This window comes from Rattus norvegicus, chromosome 2, assembly GCF_021556685.1.
Source record: "Rattus norvegicus strain SHRSP/BbbUtx chromosome 2, alternate assembly SHRSP_T2T, whole genome shotgun sequence".
Taxonomy (NCBI): domain Eukaryota; kingdom Metazoa; phylum Chordata; class Mammalia; order Rodentia; family Muridae; genus Rattus; species Rattus norvegicus.
The window spans coordinates 56,656,760-56,674,480 of record NC_141535.1 but is presented as its reverse complement, the minus strand read 5'-3'; the positions used below and the strand labels follow the sequence as shown (position 1 = coordinate 56,674,480).

The 17,721-nt window shown below is 37.7% G+C and overlaps 2 long non-coding RNA genes across 15 annotated transcripts in view; both read right to left on the bottom strand.

Annotated features, from left to right (window-relative positions):
* LOC147996101 (LINE-1 retrotransposable element ORF1 protein-like) overlaps positions 1 to 16,795 on the bottom strand; it is a 127,623-nt gene extending 110,828 nt beyond the window's left edge. For 5 of the 14 annotated variants that reach the window (XR_015674140.1, XR_015674141.1, XR_015674145.1 and 2 more), the window contains exon 1: positions 16,587 to 16,735. This is a non-coding gene — a long non-coding RNA (LINE-1 retrotransposable element ORF1 protein-like). Of the gene's footprint in view, positions 1 to 16,576 lie in introns of all 14 variants that reach the window. The other 9 variants (XR_015674147.1, XR_015674149.1, XR_015674146.1 and 6 more) reach the window with 6 other exon arrangements.
* Positions 709 to 8,888, bottom strand: LOC148006655 (uncharacterized). Its single transcript, XR_015674155.1, has 3 exons — positions 7,784 to 8,888; positions 2,558 to 3,945; positions 709 to 2,077 (listed from the first exon to the last, which is right to left on the bottom strand). It is a non-coding gene; the product is annotated as an uncharacterized LOC148006655 (long non-coding RNA).
* Positions 16,796 to 17,721: the final 926 nt, after the last annotated feature.

The following is a 17,721-nucleotide window of genomic DNA, read 5'->3' as shown; positions in this document are numbered from 1 at the left end:
GATCCCATTTGTCGATTCTTGATCTTAGAGCATAAGCCATTGGTGTTTTGTTCAGGAAATTTTTTCCAGTGCCCATGTGTTCGAGATGCTGCCCTAGTTTTTCTTCTATTAGTTTGAGTGTATCTGGTTTGATGTGGAGGTCCTTGATCCACTTGGACTTAAGTTTTGTACAGGGTGATAAGCATGGATCGATCTGCATTCTTCTGAACTCCAGTTGAACCAGCACCATTTGCTGAAAATGCTATCTTTTTTCCATTGGATGGTTTTGACTCCTTTGTCAAAAGTCAAGTGACCATAGGTGTGTGGGTTCATTTCTGGGTCTTCAGTTCTATTCCATTGGTCTATCTGTCTGTCTCTGTACCAATACCATGCAGTTTTTATCACTATTGCTCTGTAATACTGCTTGAGTTCAGGGATAGTGATTCCCCCTGAAGTCCTTTTATTGTTGAGGATAGTTTTATCTATCCTGGGTTTTTTGTTATTCCAGATGAATTTGCAAATTGTTCTGTCTAACTCTTTGAAGAATTGGATTGGTATCTTATTGGAGATTGAATTGAATCTGTAGATCGCATTTGGTAAAATAGCCATTTTTACTATATTAATCCTGCCAATCCATGAGCATGGGAGATCTTTCCATCTCCCAAGATCTTCTTCAATTTCTTTCTTCAGAGGCTTTAAGTTCTTATTATACAGATCTTTCTCTTGCTTGGTTAAAGTCACACCAAGGTATTTTATATTATTTGGGACTATTATGAAGGGCAGAAATTATTTAATATCCATGTGTTTATACATTTCTGGGAGTTTTGCTTCTGTTTACTTTTATGTTTCATTTCTCACATGTAGGATTATTACACTGGAGGGAATAGTTCACTTTTTTTGTATTTTTTTAAGATTTGTTTCATGTTTCAGGATGTTTTAGGGAAACTGTCCTGTACTACTGAGTAGAACTTACAACTTTAGATATTTGGGCAGTATTCGGTAGATACACGTTAGGTTCTTTTGATGTAACTTATAATTTAACTTGTGAGGGGGTTTTGTTTGTTTGTTTTCTGTCCAGTTGTATATCTATGTGAGAAAACTGGGATCTGAAAATATCTACAATCACTTAATTTGTGTTGCTCTGTGCCTTTAATTCCATTATTTTGCTCTTTTTAATTGAATTGTTTGCACCAAACTTAGATATTGTAATATTCTATATAAATTGGTTCCTTCATTAGAGTGAAATCTTCTTCTCCTTTTTTTTTTTGATTGGCTTAACTTGGAAGTTTATTTTCTTAACTATTAGGATGGCAACACTTATTTGCTTCCTGTTTCCATTTGGTTGGAACCCTCTTTTTCATCCATTTACTTTTTTTCTATTTATAATGCTGGGTGGTTTCTTGTAGACAATGGATAGAATGATTTTGTTTCTTAATGCATTCATTTAGTTTGTGTCTTTTTATTGGACACTTGAAAGCATAATATTTAGAATTATTATTCAAAGATGTGTGTAGACTGCAGTATTTTTTTCTGGATTGGCTCTTCGTAGTACTTTTTATTTTATTCAGTTGTTACTTTATATTTTTAAGAGTCTCATGGCCATGCTTATTGCTCTTTTAATTTCTAATTCCTTCTAGTAATTTTACTGAGAGGTTTTTTTCTTTGTTTGTTGGCTTGCTTGTTTTAGTGGTTAGATATGGATTTTTAAGTCAGTTATCATGATAAGTTTTTCTCTCCAACTATGGCAGATAATTTTACTCGGTAAAGTACCCTAGGTGGGTGTCATGATCTTTTTTTAAAGATAAAAATTAAAAGTATTACTCAAAATAGTGAAGTGTAGAAAGGATTGGGAATACTGAAGTTGAAAGGTCAAGAGAAAGATTGCTCATCAATGAATACATTTAGGTTAGTTGCTATTTTTCTCCTAGGCAACCCATTATCAACTGCTTTCCTTTTCTTTTCTTTTTTTTTTACACTTATTTAGATATTCCATACCCTGTTCCATTTCCAGGTCCCCCTCTCACAGAGACCTTCTCCCATCCCCCACTCCTTCTCTGCTGAGAAAGTAGGGTCCTTTCTGGATATCTCCCCACCCAGGCTTGTTGAATCTCTGCCACATTAGGCACATCATCTCCTACTAAGGCCAAACAAGGCAGCCTTATTGAGGAACAGATACCACAGTCAGGCCACAGCTTTAGGGAGAGCCTCCTCTCTGGTTGTTGGGGGACTCTCACATGGAAATCCAGCTTCATGTCTGCTACGTATGTGCTAGGGGCCTCATTCCAGCTCATTGGTGTTCTTTGGTTGGTGGCTCAGTCTCTGAAAGCTCCAAGTGTTCTGGTTAGTGGACTCTGTTGGTTATCCTATGGGATTCCTATCCCCTTCAGGGTCTTGAATTGTTCCCCCAAGTCCTCCAAGAGTCCCTGACTGCTATCCAATGTTTGCCTATGGGTATCTCTCTGTCTGTTTCAGTCAGCTGTTGAGTAGAACCTCTCCGAGGACAGTTATGCTATGCTCTTGTCTGCAAGCCTAACAGAGTGTCATTAATAATGTCAAGGGATTGGTAGTTGCTCATGGCCTGGGTTTCAAATTAAACTGGTCACTGTTTAACCATTTCTTCAGTCTCTGATCCAACTTCATCTCACATTTCTTTTAACAGGAAAGTATGTGGGTGGGTTGGCGTCCTTATCCCTCCTCTGGAGGTCCTACTTTTCTATAGGAGAGAGCTTCTTCAGGTTCCATTCCCCACTGTTAGGCATCTTGTCTAAGGTTACCCAATTGACTCCTGGGAACCTCCATGTCAAGTCTCTAGGTTATCTCTTCACCGCTGGCAGCTCCAGATTCATTCTCCTCACCCTCTCCTAACACCTGATCCTGCCACCCCATTCTATTTCTCCTCCCCTCTCCCATATACTTCTCTTCCTCCTTCTGCTTCCTATGACTATTTTCCCCCTTCAAAGTATGATCCAAGCGTTCTCACTTGGACCTACCTTCTTAGTGTCTGTGTGGTATACATGAGTATTCTGTGCTTTTTGGCTAAAAATCCATTTACCAGTGAGTGCATACCATTCATGTCTTTTGGGTCTATGTTATCTTACTCAGAATGATGTTTTCTAATTCTATCCATTTGCCTGCAAATTCATGATGTCCTTGTTTTTTAATAGCTGAATGGTATTTCACTGTGTAAATGAACCACATTTTCTGTACCTATTCCTTGGCTGAGGGACATCTGGGTTGTTTCCAGTTTTTCACTATTACAAATAAGGCTGCTATGAACATAGTGGAGCATGTGTCCTTGTGGTATCACAGAGTATCTTTTGGGTATATCCCAGTAGTGGTATAGCTTGGTCTTCAGATAGAACTATTTCCAAACATTTTAGAAAAATCAGAGATTCAAAGCACATACCTAAACATAATAAAAGCAATATACAGCAAGCCAATAAGCAACACCAAATTAAATGAAGAGAAACTTGAAGCAATCCCACTAAAATCAGGAACAAGATGAGGCTGACTACTCCCTATCTATTCAATATTGTACTTGAAGTTCAAGCTAGAGCAATAAGATAACTAAAGGAGATCATGGGGAACAAATTGTAAAGGAAAAGTCAAGGTTTCACTATTCACAGATCATATATTAGTGTATACATAAGTGATTCACAAAATACTACCAGAGACCTCCTACAGCTGATAAACAACTTCAGCAAAGTGGATGGATATAAAATTAACTCAAAGAATACAGGCAAATTATGAAACAATTTACAAAAGCCACAACTAATATAAAATATCTTTTTGTAACCCCAGTGAAGCAAGGAAAAGATCTGCATGACAAGAATTCATGTCCCTGAAGAAAGAAATTGAAGAAGACATCAGGAAATGGAAAGGCCTCCCATACTCATGGATAGCTTGAATTAAGATAATGAAAGTCTGTGTACATCTGCATCTGTATTGGTCCAGCTCTGGCAGAGCCTCTCAGGGGACCCTAATGTTGAAGTTAGGACAAGGTCTATAGGAACTGAACGGGTTTAGGACCTTATACAGCAGTATCAAACAACAAGACCCTCCAATGCTCCCAGGGACTAAACCACTAATGATAGAGTACACAAGGATTACCCATGGCTCCAGCTGGATATGTAGCAGAATATTGCCTTATCTGGCATCACAAGGAGGGTAGCCCCTTGGTCCTGTGGAGGCTTGAGGATCCAGGAGAGGGGGATGCTAGACCTCTGAGGCAGAAGTGGGTGGGCAGGTAAAGGAGTCCTCTCATAGAGGCAGGGGTAGGGAGGAGAGGATGGGGGCTTGTTGAGGGGAAACAGAAGAAGGGGATAACATTCGAAATGTAAATAAATAAAATAACCAATAAAAAAGAAAAGAATAGCAAAAAGGGGCATTTTACCAAAAGCAATCTACAGGTGCAATGCCATCCCTATCAAAATTTCAACACAATTTTTACAGACCATGAGAAAGCAATTCTCAACTTCATCTTGAAAAAGACCAAAAACCAAACCGAACCAAAACAACAAGAACTACTACTACTACTACTACTACTACTACTACTACTACTACTACAACAAAACAGGATAGCCAAAGCAATCCTGAACAACAAAAGAACATCTGGAGGAATCACCATCCCTGCTGTCAAGCTGTACTACCAATAGTGATAAAAACCTGCATGGTACTGGTCCAGAAACAGCCCTGTTGATGAATATAGTCAAATGGAAGACACAGAAATAAACCCACACAAATATGGACACTTGATTTTTGAGAAAGAAGTCAAAAACCATATAATAAAAAACAGAAAGCATCTTCATCAAATGTTGTTGGTCTAACAGGATGTCTATATGTAGAAGAATGCAAATAGATTCATATGGATCACTCCACACAAAACTTGAGTCCAAGTGGATCAGGACTTCAATATAAAACAGGATACACTAAACTTCATAGAAGAAAAGGAGGTCAAAGGGATACAAATTGGAAAGGAAGAAGTCAAAATATCACTATTTGCAGATAATGTGATAGTATACTTAAATGACCCCAAAAATTTCACCAGAGAACTACTAAGCCTGATAAACAACTTCAACAAAGTGGCTACTAAGCCTGATAAACAATTTAGACAAAGTGGCTGGATAGAAAATTACCTCAAACAAATCAGTAGCCTTCCTCTACTCAAAGGATAAACAGGCTAAGGAAGAAATTAGGGAAACAGTAATATAAAACACCTTGGTGTGACTCTAAGCAAGCAAGTGAAAGATCTGTAGGCCAAGAACTTCAAGTCTCTGAAAAAAAAATTGAAGAAGATCTCAGAAGATGGAAAGATCTCCCATGCTCATGGATTGACAGGATTAATATTGTAAAAATGGCCATCTTGCCAAAAGAAATCTACAAATTCAATGCAATCCCCATCAAAATTCCAATTCACTTCTTCATAGACTTAGAAAGAGTACTTGCAAATTCATTTGGAATAACAAAAAACCCAGGATAGAGAAAACTATTCTCAACAATAAAAGAACTTCTGGGGGAATCACCATCCCTGACCTCAAGCTGTGTTACAGAACAATAGTGATAAAAAACCAAAAATGCTTGAATTACCCTAGATGCATAGAACACATGAAACTCAAGACAGATGATCAAAATGTGAATGCTTCACTCCTTCTTTAAAAGGGGAACAAGAATATTCTTGGCAGGGAATAGGGAGGCAAAGGTTAAAACAGACACAGAAGGAACACCCATTCAGAGCCTGTCCCACATGTGGCCCATACATATACAGCCATCCAATTAGACAAGATGGATGAAGCAAAGAAGTGCAGGCCGACAGGAGCCGGATGTAGATCGCTCCTGAGAGACACAGCCAGAATACAGCAAATACAGAGGCGAATGCCAGCAGCAAATCACTGAATTGAGAATAGGACCCCCGTTGAAGAAATCAGAGAAAGAACTGGAAGAGCTTGAAGGGGCTCGAGACCCCATATGTACAACAATGCCAAGCAACCAGAGCTTCCAGGGACTAAGCCACTACCTAAAGACTATACATGGACTGACCCTGGACTCTGACCTCATAGGTAGCAATGAATATCCTAGTAAGAGCACCAGTGGAAGGGGAAACCCTGGGTCCTGCTAAGACTGAACCCCCAGTGAACTAGATTGTTGGGGGGAGGGCGGCAATGGGGGGAGGATGGGGAGGGGAACATCCATAAAGAAGGGGAGGGGGAGGGATTAGGGGGATATTTGCCCGGAAACCGGGAAAGGGAATAACACTCGAAATGTGAATAAGAAATACTCAAGTTAATAATTAAAAAAAAACAAACAAAAACCAAACCAAAACAAAACAAAACAAAAAAACCAAAAAACTGTATGGTATTGGTACAGAAACAGGCAGGTAGATCAATGGAATAGAATTGAAGACCCAGAAATGCACCTATGGTCTCTTGATCTTTGACAAAGTAGCTAAAACCATCCAGTGGGAAAAAGACAGCATTTTCAACAAATGGTGTTGGTTCATCTGGAGGTCAGCATGAAGAAGAATGCAAATTGATCCATTCTTATCACCTTGTACAATGCTCAAGTCCAAGTGGATCAAGGACCTCCACATTAAACCAAATAAAACAAAACTAATAGAAGAGAAAGTGGGTAAGTGCCTTGAACACATTGGCACAGAGGAAATTTTCCTGAACAGAATACCATGGCTTATGCTCTAAGATCAAAAATCAACAAATGGGACCTCATAAAATTGCAAAGCTTCTGTAAGGCAAAGGACACTGTCATTAGGACAAAATGGCAACCAACAGATTGGGAAAAGATCTTTACCAATCCTACATCTGATACAGGACTAGTATCTATTATATACAAAAATATCAAGAAGTTATAATCCAGAGAATCAAATAACCCTACTAAAAATGGGGTACAGAGCTGAATAAAGAATTTTTACCTGAAGAATATAGAATGGCCGAGAAGCACCTAAAGAAATGTTCAACATCCTTTGTCATCAGGAATTGCAAATCAAAACCCTGAGATTCAATCTCAGATCAGTCAGAATGGCTAAGGAAAAAAACTCTGGTGACAACAGATGCTGGCAAGGAAGTGGAGAAAGAGGAACATTCCTCCATTGTTGGTGGGATTGCAAGCTGGTACAACCACTCTGGAAATCAATGTGGTGGTTCCTCAGAAAATTGGACATATTGTCACCTGTGGACCCAGCTATACCACTCCTGGGCATATACTCAAAATTTACTCCAACATATAACAAGGACACATGCTCCACTATGTTCATAGCAGTCTTATTTATAATAAATAACCAGAAGCTGGAAAGAACCCAGATGTCCTTCAACAGAGGAATGGATACAGAAAATGTGGTACATCTACACAGTGGAGTACTACTCAGCTATCAAAAACAATGACTTCATGAAATTCATAGGCAAATGGATAGAACTAGAAAATATCATCCTGAGTGATGTAAATTATAAAATAACACACATGACATGTACTCGCTAATATGGGGATATTACCCCCATGAGCTTGGAATACCCAAGATACAATCCACAGACAACATGAAACTCAAGAAGAAGAAAAATACAGTATGGTTGTTTCAGTCCTTTTTAGAAGGCAAAACAAAATAACCACAGGAGGAAATAGAGATACAAAGTATGCAGCACAGAAGGAAGTAAAGCCCATCCAGAGACTGCCACACATGGGGATCCATCCCACATACAGTCACCAAACCTAGTCACTATTGGGGATGCCAAATGGTGCCTGTTGACACGAGACTGATTTAGCTGTCTCCTGAGAGGCTCTGCCAGAACATGACAAATACAGAGGTGGATGTTCACAGAAAAATGGAGGAGTTAGAGGAAATCCTGAGTAACTGAGGGGGTTTGCAACCCCATAGGAAGAACAACAATATGAACCAAGCAGACACCTTAGAGCTCCCAGGGACTAACCCACAAACCAAAGATTACACATGGAGCGACCCATGGCTCCAGCCACATATGTAGCAGAGGATGGCCTTGTCCAGTGTCAATGGAAGGAGGGGCCATTGAAAACTAAATGCCTGAGTGTAGGGGATTGCCAGGGCAGGAAGGCGGGATGGAATGAGTGGGTGGGTGGGGGAGGCAGGGGGTTGGGGGATGGGATAAGGTTTCTCTGGAGGTGAAACCTGGAAAGGGGATAACACTTGAAATGTAAATAAAGAAAATATCCAATTAAAAGAAAGAAAAAGAAAAGAAACAAGGCACAAATGAATTTCCATGGCCTCTTAATTTCTAAAACAGAAAACTTGTAAAAAAAAACACCCTGAAAATCATATTTTTGAAGCTTTTTATTTTCATACTGGAAACATAAAATTGCATTTCCCAATATTCTTATAATACATATCTATGACATGTGGAAAACCACATTTTTTCAGTAATAGTTATAAAAACATCATTGTAAGAATTTATTCCTCCTCTTCCTTTTCTCTCTTGTTTTTCCTTGTTTTCTTCCATGGCTGTTTTGCTATATTGTTACTCCTTTTCACTTAATGTGAGCAGGTGCTAAATGCGTCCTTGTTGGATCTTCTTCCACTATATTTTGTCTGTATTTTTAAAAATACTTAAATCATATGTACTGTTATACCTTAATGGAGTATCACTGAGAAAAAGCCCAACTGTTGCAAAATAGAAGTACAAATATTCCACTTAGCAACTATCCCAGAAGAACTTGGCAAGGGGAAAGATTAAAAGTCAGATATTCTGAAGAACTAGACAAATATTCTGCCAATGGAAATTGCAACAGAGTTATTCTGGAGAAACAAAACATATTAATCAAAGGCTAATTGAAATAACTAGTTTAACTTATTGCCTAAAATTGAGGAATGCATAACCATATGGTTCTCAAATACAGAAATATGATAACTAAATTGGAAAGTTCTCGTAAGCCGTATCTGATTATAAAATATTCTTGGATGGAGACTGGAGCTGAATTGAATTTTTTCCTAGCTGTAGACATTCATAGAGTTGGAAGTTGGTGTGCAGGCTGCTATGTCAGAATTACCACCAATGAACCTACCTTAAAATATGAGACATGCATGGTTGGTCAATAGTGGTTTAACAGTTGTGGATAAAGCCACCTATCTAATGGTAAAAGCCTAGGGACAAAACCTATGGCTTGGGGAGTGTTTCAGAAGGAAAGGGAGAAATTTTCTGCAGGAGCTGTACAAAGAAATTTGTTTGATGTGTTCTGAGACCAAGCGTACAGAGATACAAATTTAGGGGCCATTGTGATATTATGCTCATTCAGCAAAATAATAATAATAGGTTGGCCCCCAGGACATATGAGATCCCCAACTATGGCTTTTTATATTACTGAGCATGTGTTTCTTCCCGTGGACCTGGCCCATGTTCTTAAATATTCAATAAATACTTTGTATTATACACAATATAAGTGCTAATATAGCATAAAATATGCAGCCCAAACCATACCTTCACTGATCTTACTTTGCAGTAGACAGATCACGTAGAGATGAAATATAGAATACAGATTACAATAAGTAGGATGAAATAAACTACAACCATATATTCTATTACAAAGATTACTCAGGGGATGTAGAACATGTGGCGATGGATAGGAAACATCAAATAAATTTGGGGGGTCTAGTATAGATGGAAAAGATTGGGCGATAGCTTCTAGAAAAACAACATAAATATTAAATAGATACCAAGGGTAGGTTTACTTCACCAGCTTTCAGGGGAATCAATAAGATGCTGCACTTAATTCAAAGGAGAAGTAAAAACACACACATGTAATTGTAATTGAAAATGCTAAAATAATTTTCAAATATAATAGCTGCAAGACTGATCAATATCACTGGAATATTAGCTAAAAGTTTAGTGTTTTGTAGTTCATGGGTTTTTATCTGGGTCTTCTATTCTATTCATTGACCTACATGTCTAGTTTTTGTGTCAGTGTCATGATGCTTTTATTACTAAGTCACCGTAGTAGGACCTGATATCAGGTGTGGCAATAGATTCTACACTGTGGTTTTTGTTCACAACTGTTTTGGCTAGCCTTGATCTTTTGCACTCTCATATAATATTTTTGTATTATGATTTCTATACTAATGATGAATGGTGTTATAATTTTTATTAGGATTGCATTGAATCTATAGATTGTCATTTGAACATGGTTATTTTTTTATTAGATTAATTCTTCCAATCCCTGTGTACAGTATGTCTTTCCATCTTTCAATCTTCATCACTTCCGTGTCTTAACTTTTTCACTGTAGAAGGCCTTCATTTGCTTTCCTGGGTTGTATTTGGGCATGCACATGTATGTCTGTTTACATGGAATTTTTTTCCTTTGCTGTCTTTTTCAATGTTTTTATTAGTAAACAGGAATGATATTTGGTTTGTGAATTAACTTATATCCTACCACTTTTGTTCAATTATTTATGAGGCTTAAGAGTTTTGGGTAGATTTGTTGGGATCTCTGATGCAAAAGATCAAATATCTGCAAATAGGGATACTCTGACTTCTTTTCCTACTTGCGTCACTTTTAGTGCCTTCTCCTGTCTTATTGTGCTAGCTATACCTTCAAGCACTATAGTGAATAGAAGTAGAGATAGTGGATATCCTTGCCTTGTTGCTAAGGTTACTGGGAGATCTTATAATGCTTTACATTTAGCATGGAGTCACTTATAGGTTTGTCATCTATACCCTTAACTATGTTAATGTATGTTCTTTCCAGGACTTTTATCAGGAAGGGATGTTGAACTTTGTAAGTCTTTTTGTGAGATAATCACGTAATTATTGTCTTTAAGTCTATTTATGTAATGGACATTTATTTTTGCATACAAAATCATCCCTGTATATCTATAATAAAGCTAGCTTGGTCTTAAAAATTATCTAATTACTATGAACATGAATTCATAGAATCTGATCAGAAATTTTTGCATCTATATTCACAAGAAGTGCAGTCTAGGAATTTTTCATTTGTTTGTTTTGTCTTTACTGCATTTTGGTGCTGAGATATAAAACATTTGGGAGCCTTCCTTCCTTTCCTACTTCATGGAATACCTTGAGTAATATTTGTGTAAGTTGAGTAATAATTGTGTAAGTATTTGAAATTCTCAGCTTTAAATTGATACAGTGCCTCAACATTGGTTTTGATACCTTGAAGCTGTTAGAAAAACCAGCATGGAGCATGAATCAACATAGAAACACAGGGGGACATTTCTGAGTAAGACTCCAATAGCACAAACGTAAGACCAGCAAGTGAGATCTAAAATACTAAAAAGTTCCTATACAACAAAGAAAAATGTGAACCAAATAAATAGGGAACCTGCAGAATGGGAGAAAAATCCTTGCCAGCTAGTCATCCAACGGACAATTGAAGACCAGTCTATACAAGGAGATAAAAACAAAACAAGGAAAACAACAACAACAAAAAAAAAACTAAAAAATCAGCTTATTTAAACATGGGCTATGGAGCTAAACAGAAAACTCTCAGAAGAAGCGTAAAATAGCTAGGAAAAAAGTTACTGAAATATCCAACGTCCTTAGCCACCAGAAAAATGCAAACAAACACCAATTTAAAATCTCCCCTCAGAAGAGCCAGTTCAAAGGTACAAATAACAAATGCCGACTTGGATGTGGAAAAAGGAGACTTTTTTTTCATGACAAAGATGAATTAAACTTCATTCAAAAATAATTTGTCAAAGAAAACATACTCAATATATGACCCATCAGCCAATGAACGTTTAGTGACTTTACTTAGAAATCCCTAATCCCAAACCACAGTAATCCATATCTCACATGTGTGCCCAGGACGTAGTCAACCAGTGCCCTACTTCAGGCTCAATTCCAAGTGTACCATACAAACTGGAATCCGCCCAGAGAATACTGGGAGAGCTGTGGATCAAGATGTTCTTTCCTCATTCTACACATAAACAAAGGGCTATATGAGCATGGAGTCATCACTGAGAGTGGGAGAAAAAAATAAACCCAATTATTTAAACACAACTGAAAACACACAAGAAACTATACTTGAAGACAGGTGTCCTAGACTCCTTAGCAATGTGACTGCGTTCTTACTCTGGGTCACTACATTAATTGTATAGGAAATCAATATTTTATAGACAGTATTTTTTAATAGCACAGAAACCTAGTGATTCATTGTCACCAAGTAGGTACAAAGCTTTCCCCAAACTGTTGTATTTTAAGTGCACTGATTCCTTCAACATTTGGTATCACATCAATTCAATCCTCATTGCACTGCGAATATATCAGTATGACCATTGTAAGAGTGCAAGACTTAGGAGAAAACAATATAATATCTGAATGTCAAAATTAAGAACACAGGCAATGGAAGAAATGGGAAAATGTTCTGAAAGTAGTGCACGGTGACATTGGGAAACACTATCCTGCCTGCCAAACAGACATACAGTAAATTCATTACAAAAACTTACCAGTTCGATGTGACTAATGAGCGCTGTTGTGTGTGTGTGAGTAGAATTTGATTTCAGGGGCTTTTGTGCTAATCAATGCACACATTCAAAGAAGAGTTGTCGAAAAAGGAGTCTCTTATATACTGTGGATGAGACCCTAAACTAGTGCAGAACCTTTGAAAATTGTTCTGGAAGCTTTCCAAAAATAGCCAAATAGAACCACTGTATGACACAGTTGTATCATTCCTGTGAAAATGATACATGTGCTTCACATCCTACTACAGAGAGGAAATAGAATCAACTTAGATGTCTATATACAGATGAAGGAACAAAGCTGACATAAATACACAATAAAATTATGAAAATGAAATCATGAAATTCAAGATGAATGAGTGAAAGTGGAAAAGAAATGACCCTGAATGAGGTAACTTAGGCCCAGAAAGACAAACACCTTACATTCTCTTTCACAGAAAGATCCTTTCTTCAAATATTTTGTTTTGTGTACTTGACTTGTAGCATAAACAGGAAGCAGAAAAGCAGTTTAAGATATGTAAGCCAGGGAATGGCTGGATACTAAGGGTGGAAAGTCTTTATCAGGCAGGATATATGAGCTTAGGGGAAATAAATGAAGATGTATGCGTATAACCCAAAGGATGAGGGTACAAAAAGGTGTATGGAAGCATAACTAAAAACCAGACTTACAAGTATAAGTGGAGAGTTGAGTAGAATATGTGTGTAAAAGATGGCAGAATACAGTGTTAAAGGATTACGTAGCAATGGGGATGGGTGGATAGAGACCATGAGCAGACAGTAAGTAGGTTCCACAAAAATAAAGATGTATTAAAACAGTTTATGGCCTCTGACCAGATAGCAAGTTAATTTTAAACTTGAACTTAAAAGAATAATGTGTTCAAACAAAATTAACCTGCATAGGTAGACATTATCATTCTGAGAAGTGTTATTGAATGAAAATGCAGTTTCAAAGTATAGGTAAATGCCATTCAAATCATTGATCAAAGAGATTCATAGGCCTCAAAAAACATCACAGGCTAATTTACAGTGCCTGGGTTATCCTATTTCTGCTTGGCTGCAGAACATATAGAAGTTAACAGAGAAATAGAGAAATCCATTTCAAACAGCAAACCTTAGCTTTCATGGATCAGAAGTGCCATGAAGGCAGGTTGCAAAGAAGAAATATCAATGATCATACCTAGTTCCAGACAGCCATGACAGAATACTGAATGTGTCCCAATAGGAACAATAAAATCCTTTCCAATCAGATCTAAGGTCTAGTCAACAAAAGGTTGTTAAAGGATATTCGATCACACCCTGAACCTGAGATTATGCCATTTACTGGGGGAAAAAATCTGTTTCTAGCGGTGCTGTGGCTCAGCCCTAGCACACACCTTTAATCCAAAAGCTTTCTGCTTATTGAAAACACTGTTTAATCAAGTCAACCATAGATCAAGGGGAGGAACATGTGACCAGTTGACAGGGAGTGAACATAGAAAAACCATAGAGAGTAAGAGGAAGTCAGGAGCATGGATAGAAAGGTTCAAAGGAAGTAGAAAGAAGGGGTATTGAGTTTGAGGAGTTTTTGAGTCTGTGTGGACAAAGAGAACTTCCTTTTCCCTTTGGGACTTCAGCTGAGTGCTTTCTCTGCCTCTCTGAGCTAGCAGGCTTTCACCCTACCATCTGCATCCCCAAGTCTCTATTGGTAAAGAGAATAATTGAGATTTTGTTTAAAAATAACAAAAGGGCATTCTATGAGTGATACTGTAATCCTTGTCAATCTCCTAAGCCTGGACCAGTAATGAGTTCTAGGGTGGAACCTCATTTTGTTATTTTGATAGATGTTAATAATATCAAATTGTCATCTAAATAATTAACATTAATATCTGTAGACCAGGCTAATTTAAATCTTGTTCAGAGAAGTGTGTGTGTGTGTTTGTGTGTCTGTGTGTATGTGTATTTGTGTCTGTGTGTGTCTGTGCGTATCTGTGTGCGTGTGTCTGTGTGTAGCTGTGTGTGTATGTATGTGTGCCTGTGTCAGTAGACAGAAGACAATGAGAGATCTATGACTTGCCAAACTCCTAAGAATAAGAGATGGCTAGACCAGCCTTAAGTGAATAACTATATTAACCCTATCTGCCAAGGCTCAGAGAACACCACAGAAGAGGAGGTGAAAAGAATGTAAGGCCAAGGGGATTTCTGTGAAATGCTAATATGAAATGCTTGGCATAGATGGGTAGATGATCTCCAGACCCACCTTTTAGTCAAGTGTATTTTGGTAATGAGTAGCTTTGAAGGGAGAGGAAATCATTTTTTACTAAAGATGTACCAGTGGTAGTTTTCTAATGCTCTAGTGAATGGCATCATAGCCATACACAGATGGGCAACACTAACTGAACTTAATGGGTTAAAAACAATGACATGAAATTGGCATGGAGTGTTTTGAAGGGGGGAGTTTGAGTGGGGAATGGGCAGGTGTGATCATATTCCTTTTTATATATATGTATGAAATTTTCAAACATAATGAAAAAAATTAAAAGTTAATTTGTCATTAACCACAGAATACTGATGAATTAAATTTCTGGGAATAATACTCAATTATATTCTCATCAGGTTCTCATAATTTTTGGGAGCTGTAAAATATCTCAGTGACTATGAGAACTATGTGCTAGGCAGAACACCCAGTAATTTTTTTTCTCAGTAACAAATCTTTCTCATTTTTTTCCCAGACAGAATTTGAACTAGGATAGTGATGGTGGTTACAGATACCAGTGCTAAGTAATAAATCTAAGCTGATTACATCGGTGATTATGGTAGGGCAGAGGCAGGGGTTGGAGGGATGAGAGGAGAAAGTGATGCGATTATATTTTAATTAAAAATGTAAAATAAATGCTGAGGGGCAGTGTGCTCTCCAAAGCTAATAAATACATGTGTGGAGGAGAGAGATCAGAGGTCACATCTTCATTTACTAGGTAATTTGTTTTCCTGTGGAATGCTGTGTGTTCTGCATGACACCAGCTCACAGGATTGGGAAATAAAACGCTAACTAGAACACAAGGTAAGGTTTATAGAAGAGAAATGGGTGTGTGTAGACATATTTTCACAGCTGTAAGATGTCTCTGCCTGGGACGATGGATAAGTAATAAAGGGATTTGTCACAAAGCACGACAATCTGAGTTTGATGCCCAGGACCCATATCATGGAAGGAGAAGACCAATTATTGATAATTGTCTTCTGACTTCTTTATGTGTGATATTGCAAGCTTATGCACAAACATGCACATACAACTAAATGCTTCAGAGGATAGTTCTAAAGGCATTTTGATTAACGGATTATAACTGAAATAATTAACTTTTAAACATGATTTATTATTGTAATTTATATAGCACTACTATTTTGCCTGGAAGCAGTTCTTTAGATGTCTCTTCAGGTAGTTAACTTTGCAAAAATAAGAATGACATCTGTTTCTCTTAGGCATAGTCTTACTTTGAGCACACTCTAGTTACTCCCTTTAGAGTTTTAGCTGAGGAGCCTGCTAATAACATGGTGAAATTGAAATTTCAACTGACAACCACAAGTTCATCCTATGCTTTCCAAACCCATCCTGAGTTTGGGCCAGTTCTGGAAATCTCTCAGAACTATTTATGTGCCATTGAGCCTAAGAGCTGGGGTCTAAAACAGATGTCTGTGTGAAACTACACACCAAAGGGAGTGTCACCACCAGTTGATTTAAAAAATAACTGAGAGCATAGAAAGAAAATCTTAATTGTATATGCCTAGATGTGGAAATCCCGAGGGTGAATCTGACCACAGGGCAGTGAAGGCAAGTTTGCGACTCTTTAAACACATTAAGCTTAATATTGTTTTTAATCCTTCACATTTTGCAATTAAAAAATTGTCAATGGCATATCTTTGCTTCCTAGAGCCAACGATAGGAACCAAAACAAAATGAGCAATATGTATCAAAATGTCAATAGCAATGGCCTCTAATGGTGTGACTATTGTCAACATTTACATTTAGTGCTTTTCAAAATCCTTATAATGAGGTGGGATATAAGGAAAAAAAACTTAAAGAATTTGCCTTGCATTTAAATAGTTTCTGCGTCTCTCCCAAACTGCACAACAGAAAAGTCAACACATATTAGAAAACCCCAAAGAGGTGTATCTATGAACAATGGCTCACCTGTAGAGTTGTACCAGCCTGTTTCCTAACATCCAGAAGACAAGAGGGTCCAGGAGAAGCGAGGATGTAGTCTTTTTAAACATGTGAGGAGATTTGATATGTTTCCTCTCATGTGCAGAATTTGTACTTAAGCAAAACTTGAAAATAGCAAGGAGATGATTTGTGAAGAAGTGTATGAACAGGATGTGGGCAAGAGACGGGCTTGGGCTAAAAGATTAAAGTATAGGCATGGAAAGCCATAAAAAGAGTTTTCTGTACTAAATATGTTAATAAAAACTTGCTGGGAGCTATAACCTAAGACATTTACAAACATGCTACATGCATATTATTCTTAATGATTTTTCTTAAGGCCACAGTTCATATGCTTTTCACTAGAGCACGATGTGGTCTGTTGTTTTCTGAAATAGTTGTGTATTTTTTGACAAATAGTTTAAAACAAGGTTTAATGCACACTGTGAAATCTTAAGAAAATGTCTTATCAAACTGCTTCACAGCAGGTTATGACAACATGAGAACAGTCTGTGTAGGAGCTTCCAGTCTCACTTGCTGCCGCTGTTCTGAAGTTACAGAAGACACCTGTCATAACAGGATGGGGCAAACATCCACAGGAAACCGCTACTCTTCTTGCTTTTAGGCAAAACTTCTCCAGCCCTGGCATGTTCTTCCGTATCTATCCTGCTGTTCCTTTCCATTCAGGGTAAATCCTATTCTCTTCATTCTGGATCAATGCTGTGTTATCTGAAAGTCATATGTGATATGTAAGTCACACATTTCTAATCAGGCTTTCGGAGTGGGCAAGCACTTGTGATGTTTGGTGCTTGGCTGCAGTGTCAAAAGCTCTCACAGGCTCCCAGCAGAGCTAAGATTTCCATTAACCCTTTCCACTCCAGGGACAGATCAAAGAGAGGCAGGGTCTAGGATGTGTGCAACTAAAAGCAAGTTTTATATTTGAGGTGTTTTCTTTTAAATACCCAAAGTAGAGGTCTGTCTGATTTAAGCTAAAATAGAAATACAATTTGTACATTCTCAACCTTCCTGCTCTGATGCTTATTTCTGTTCTTCTAGATATGCACTATCTCTGCTAAATTTTAGTTGTTCCAGTCTCCATTTTTGGTGACACCTCTATCATCATTAT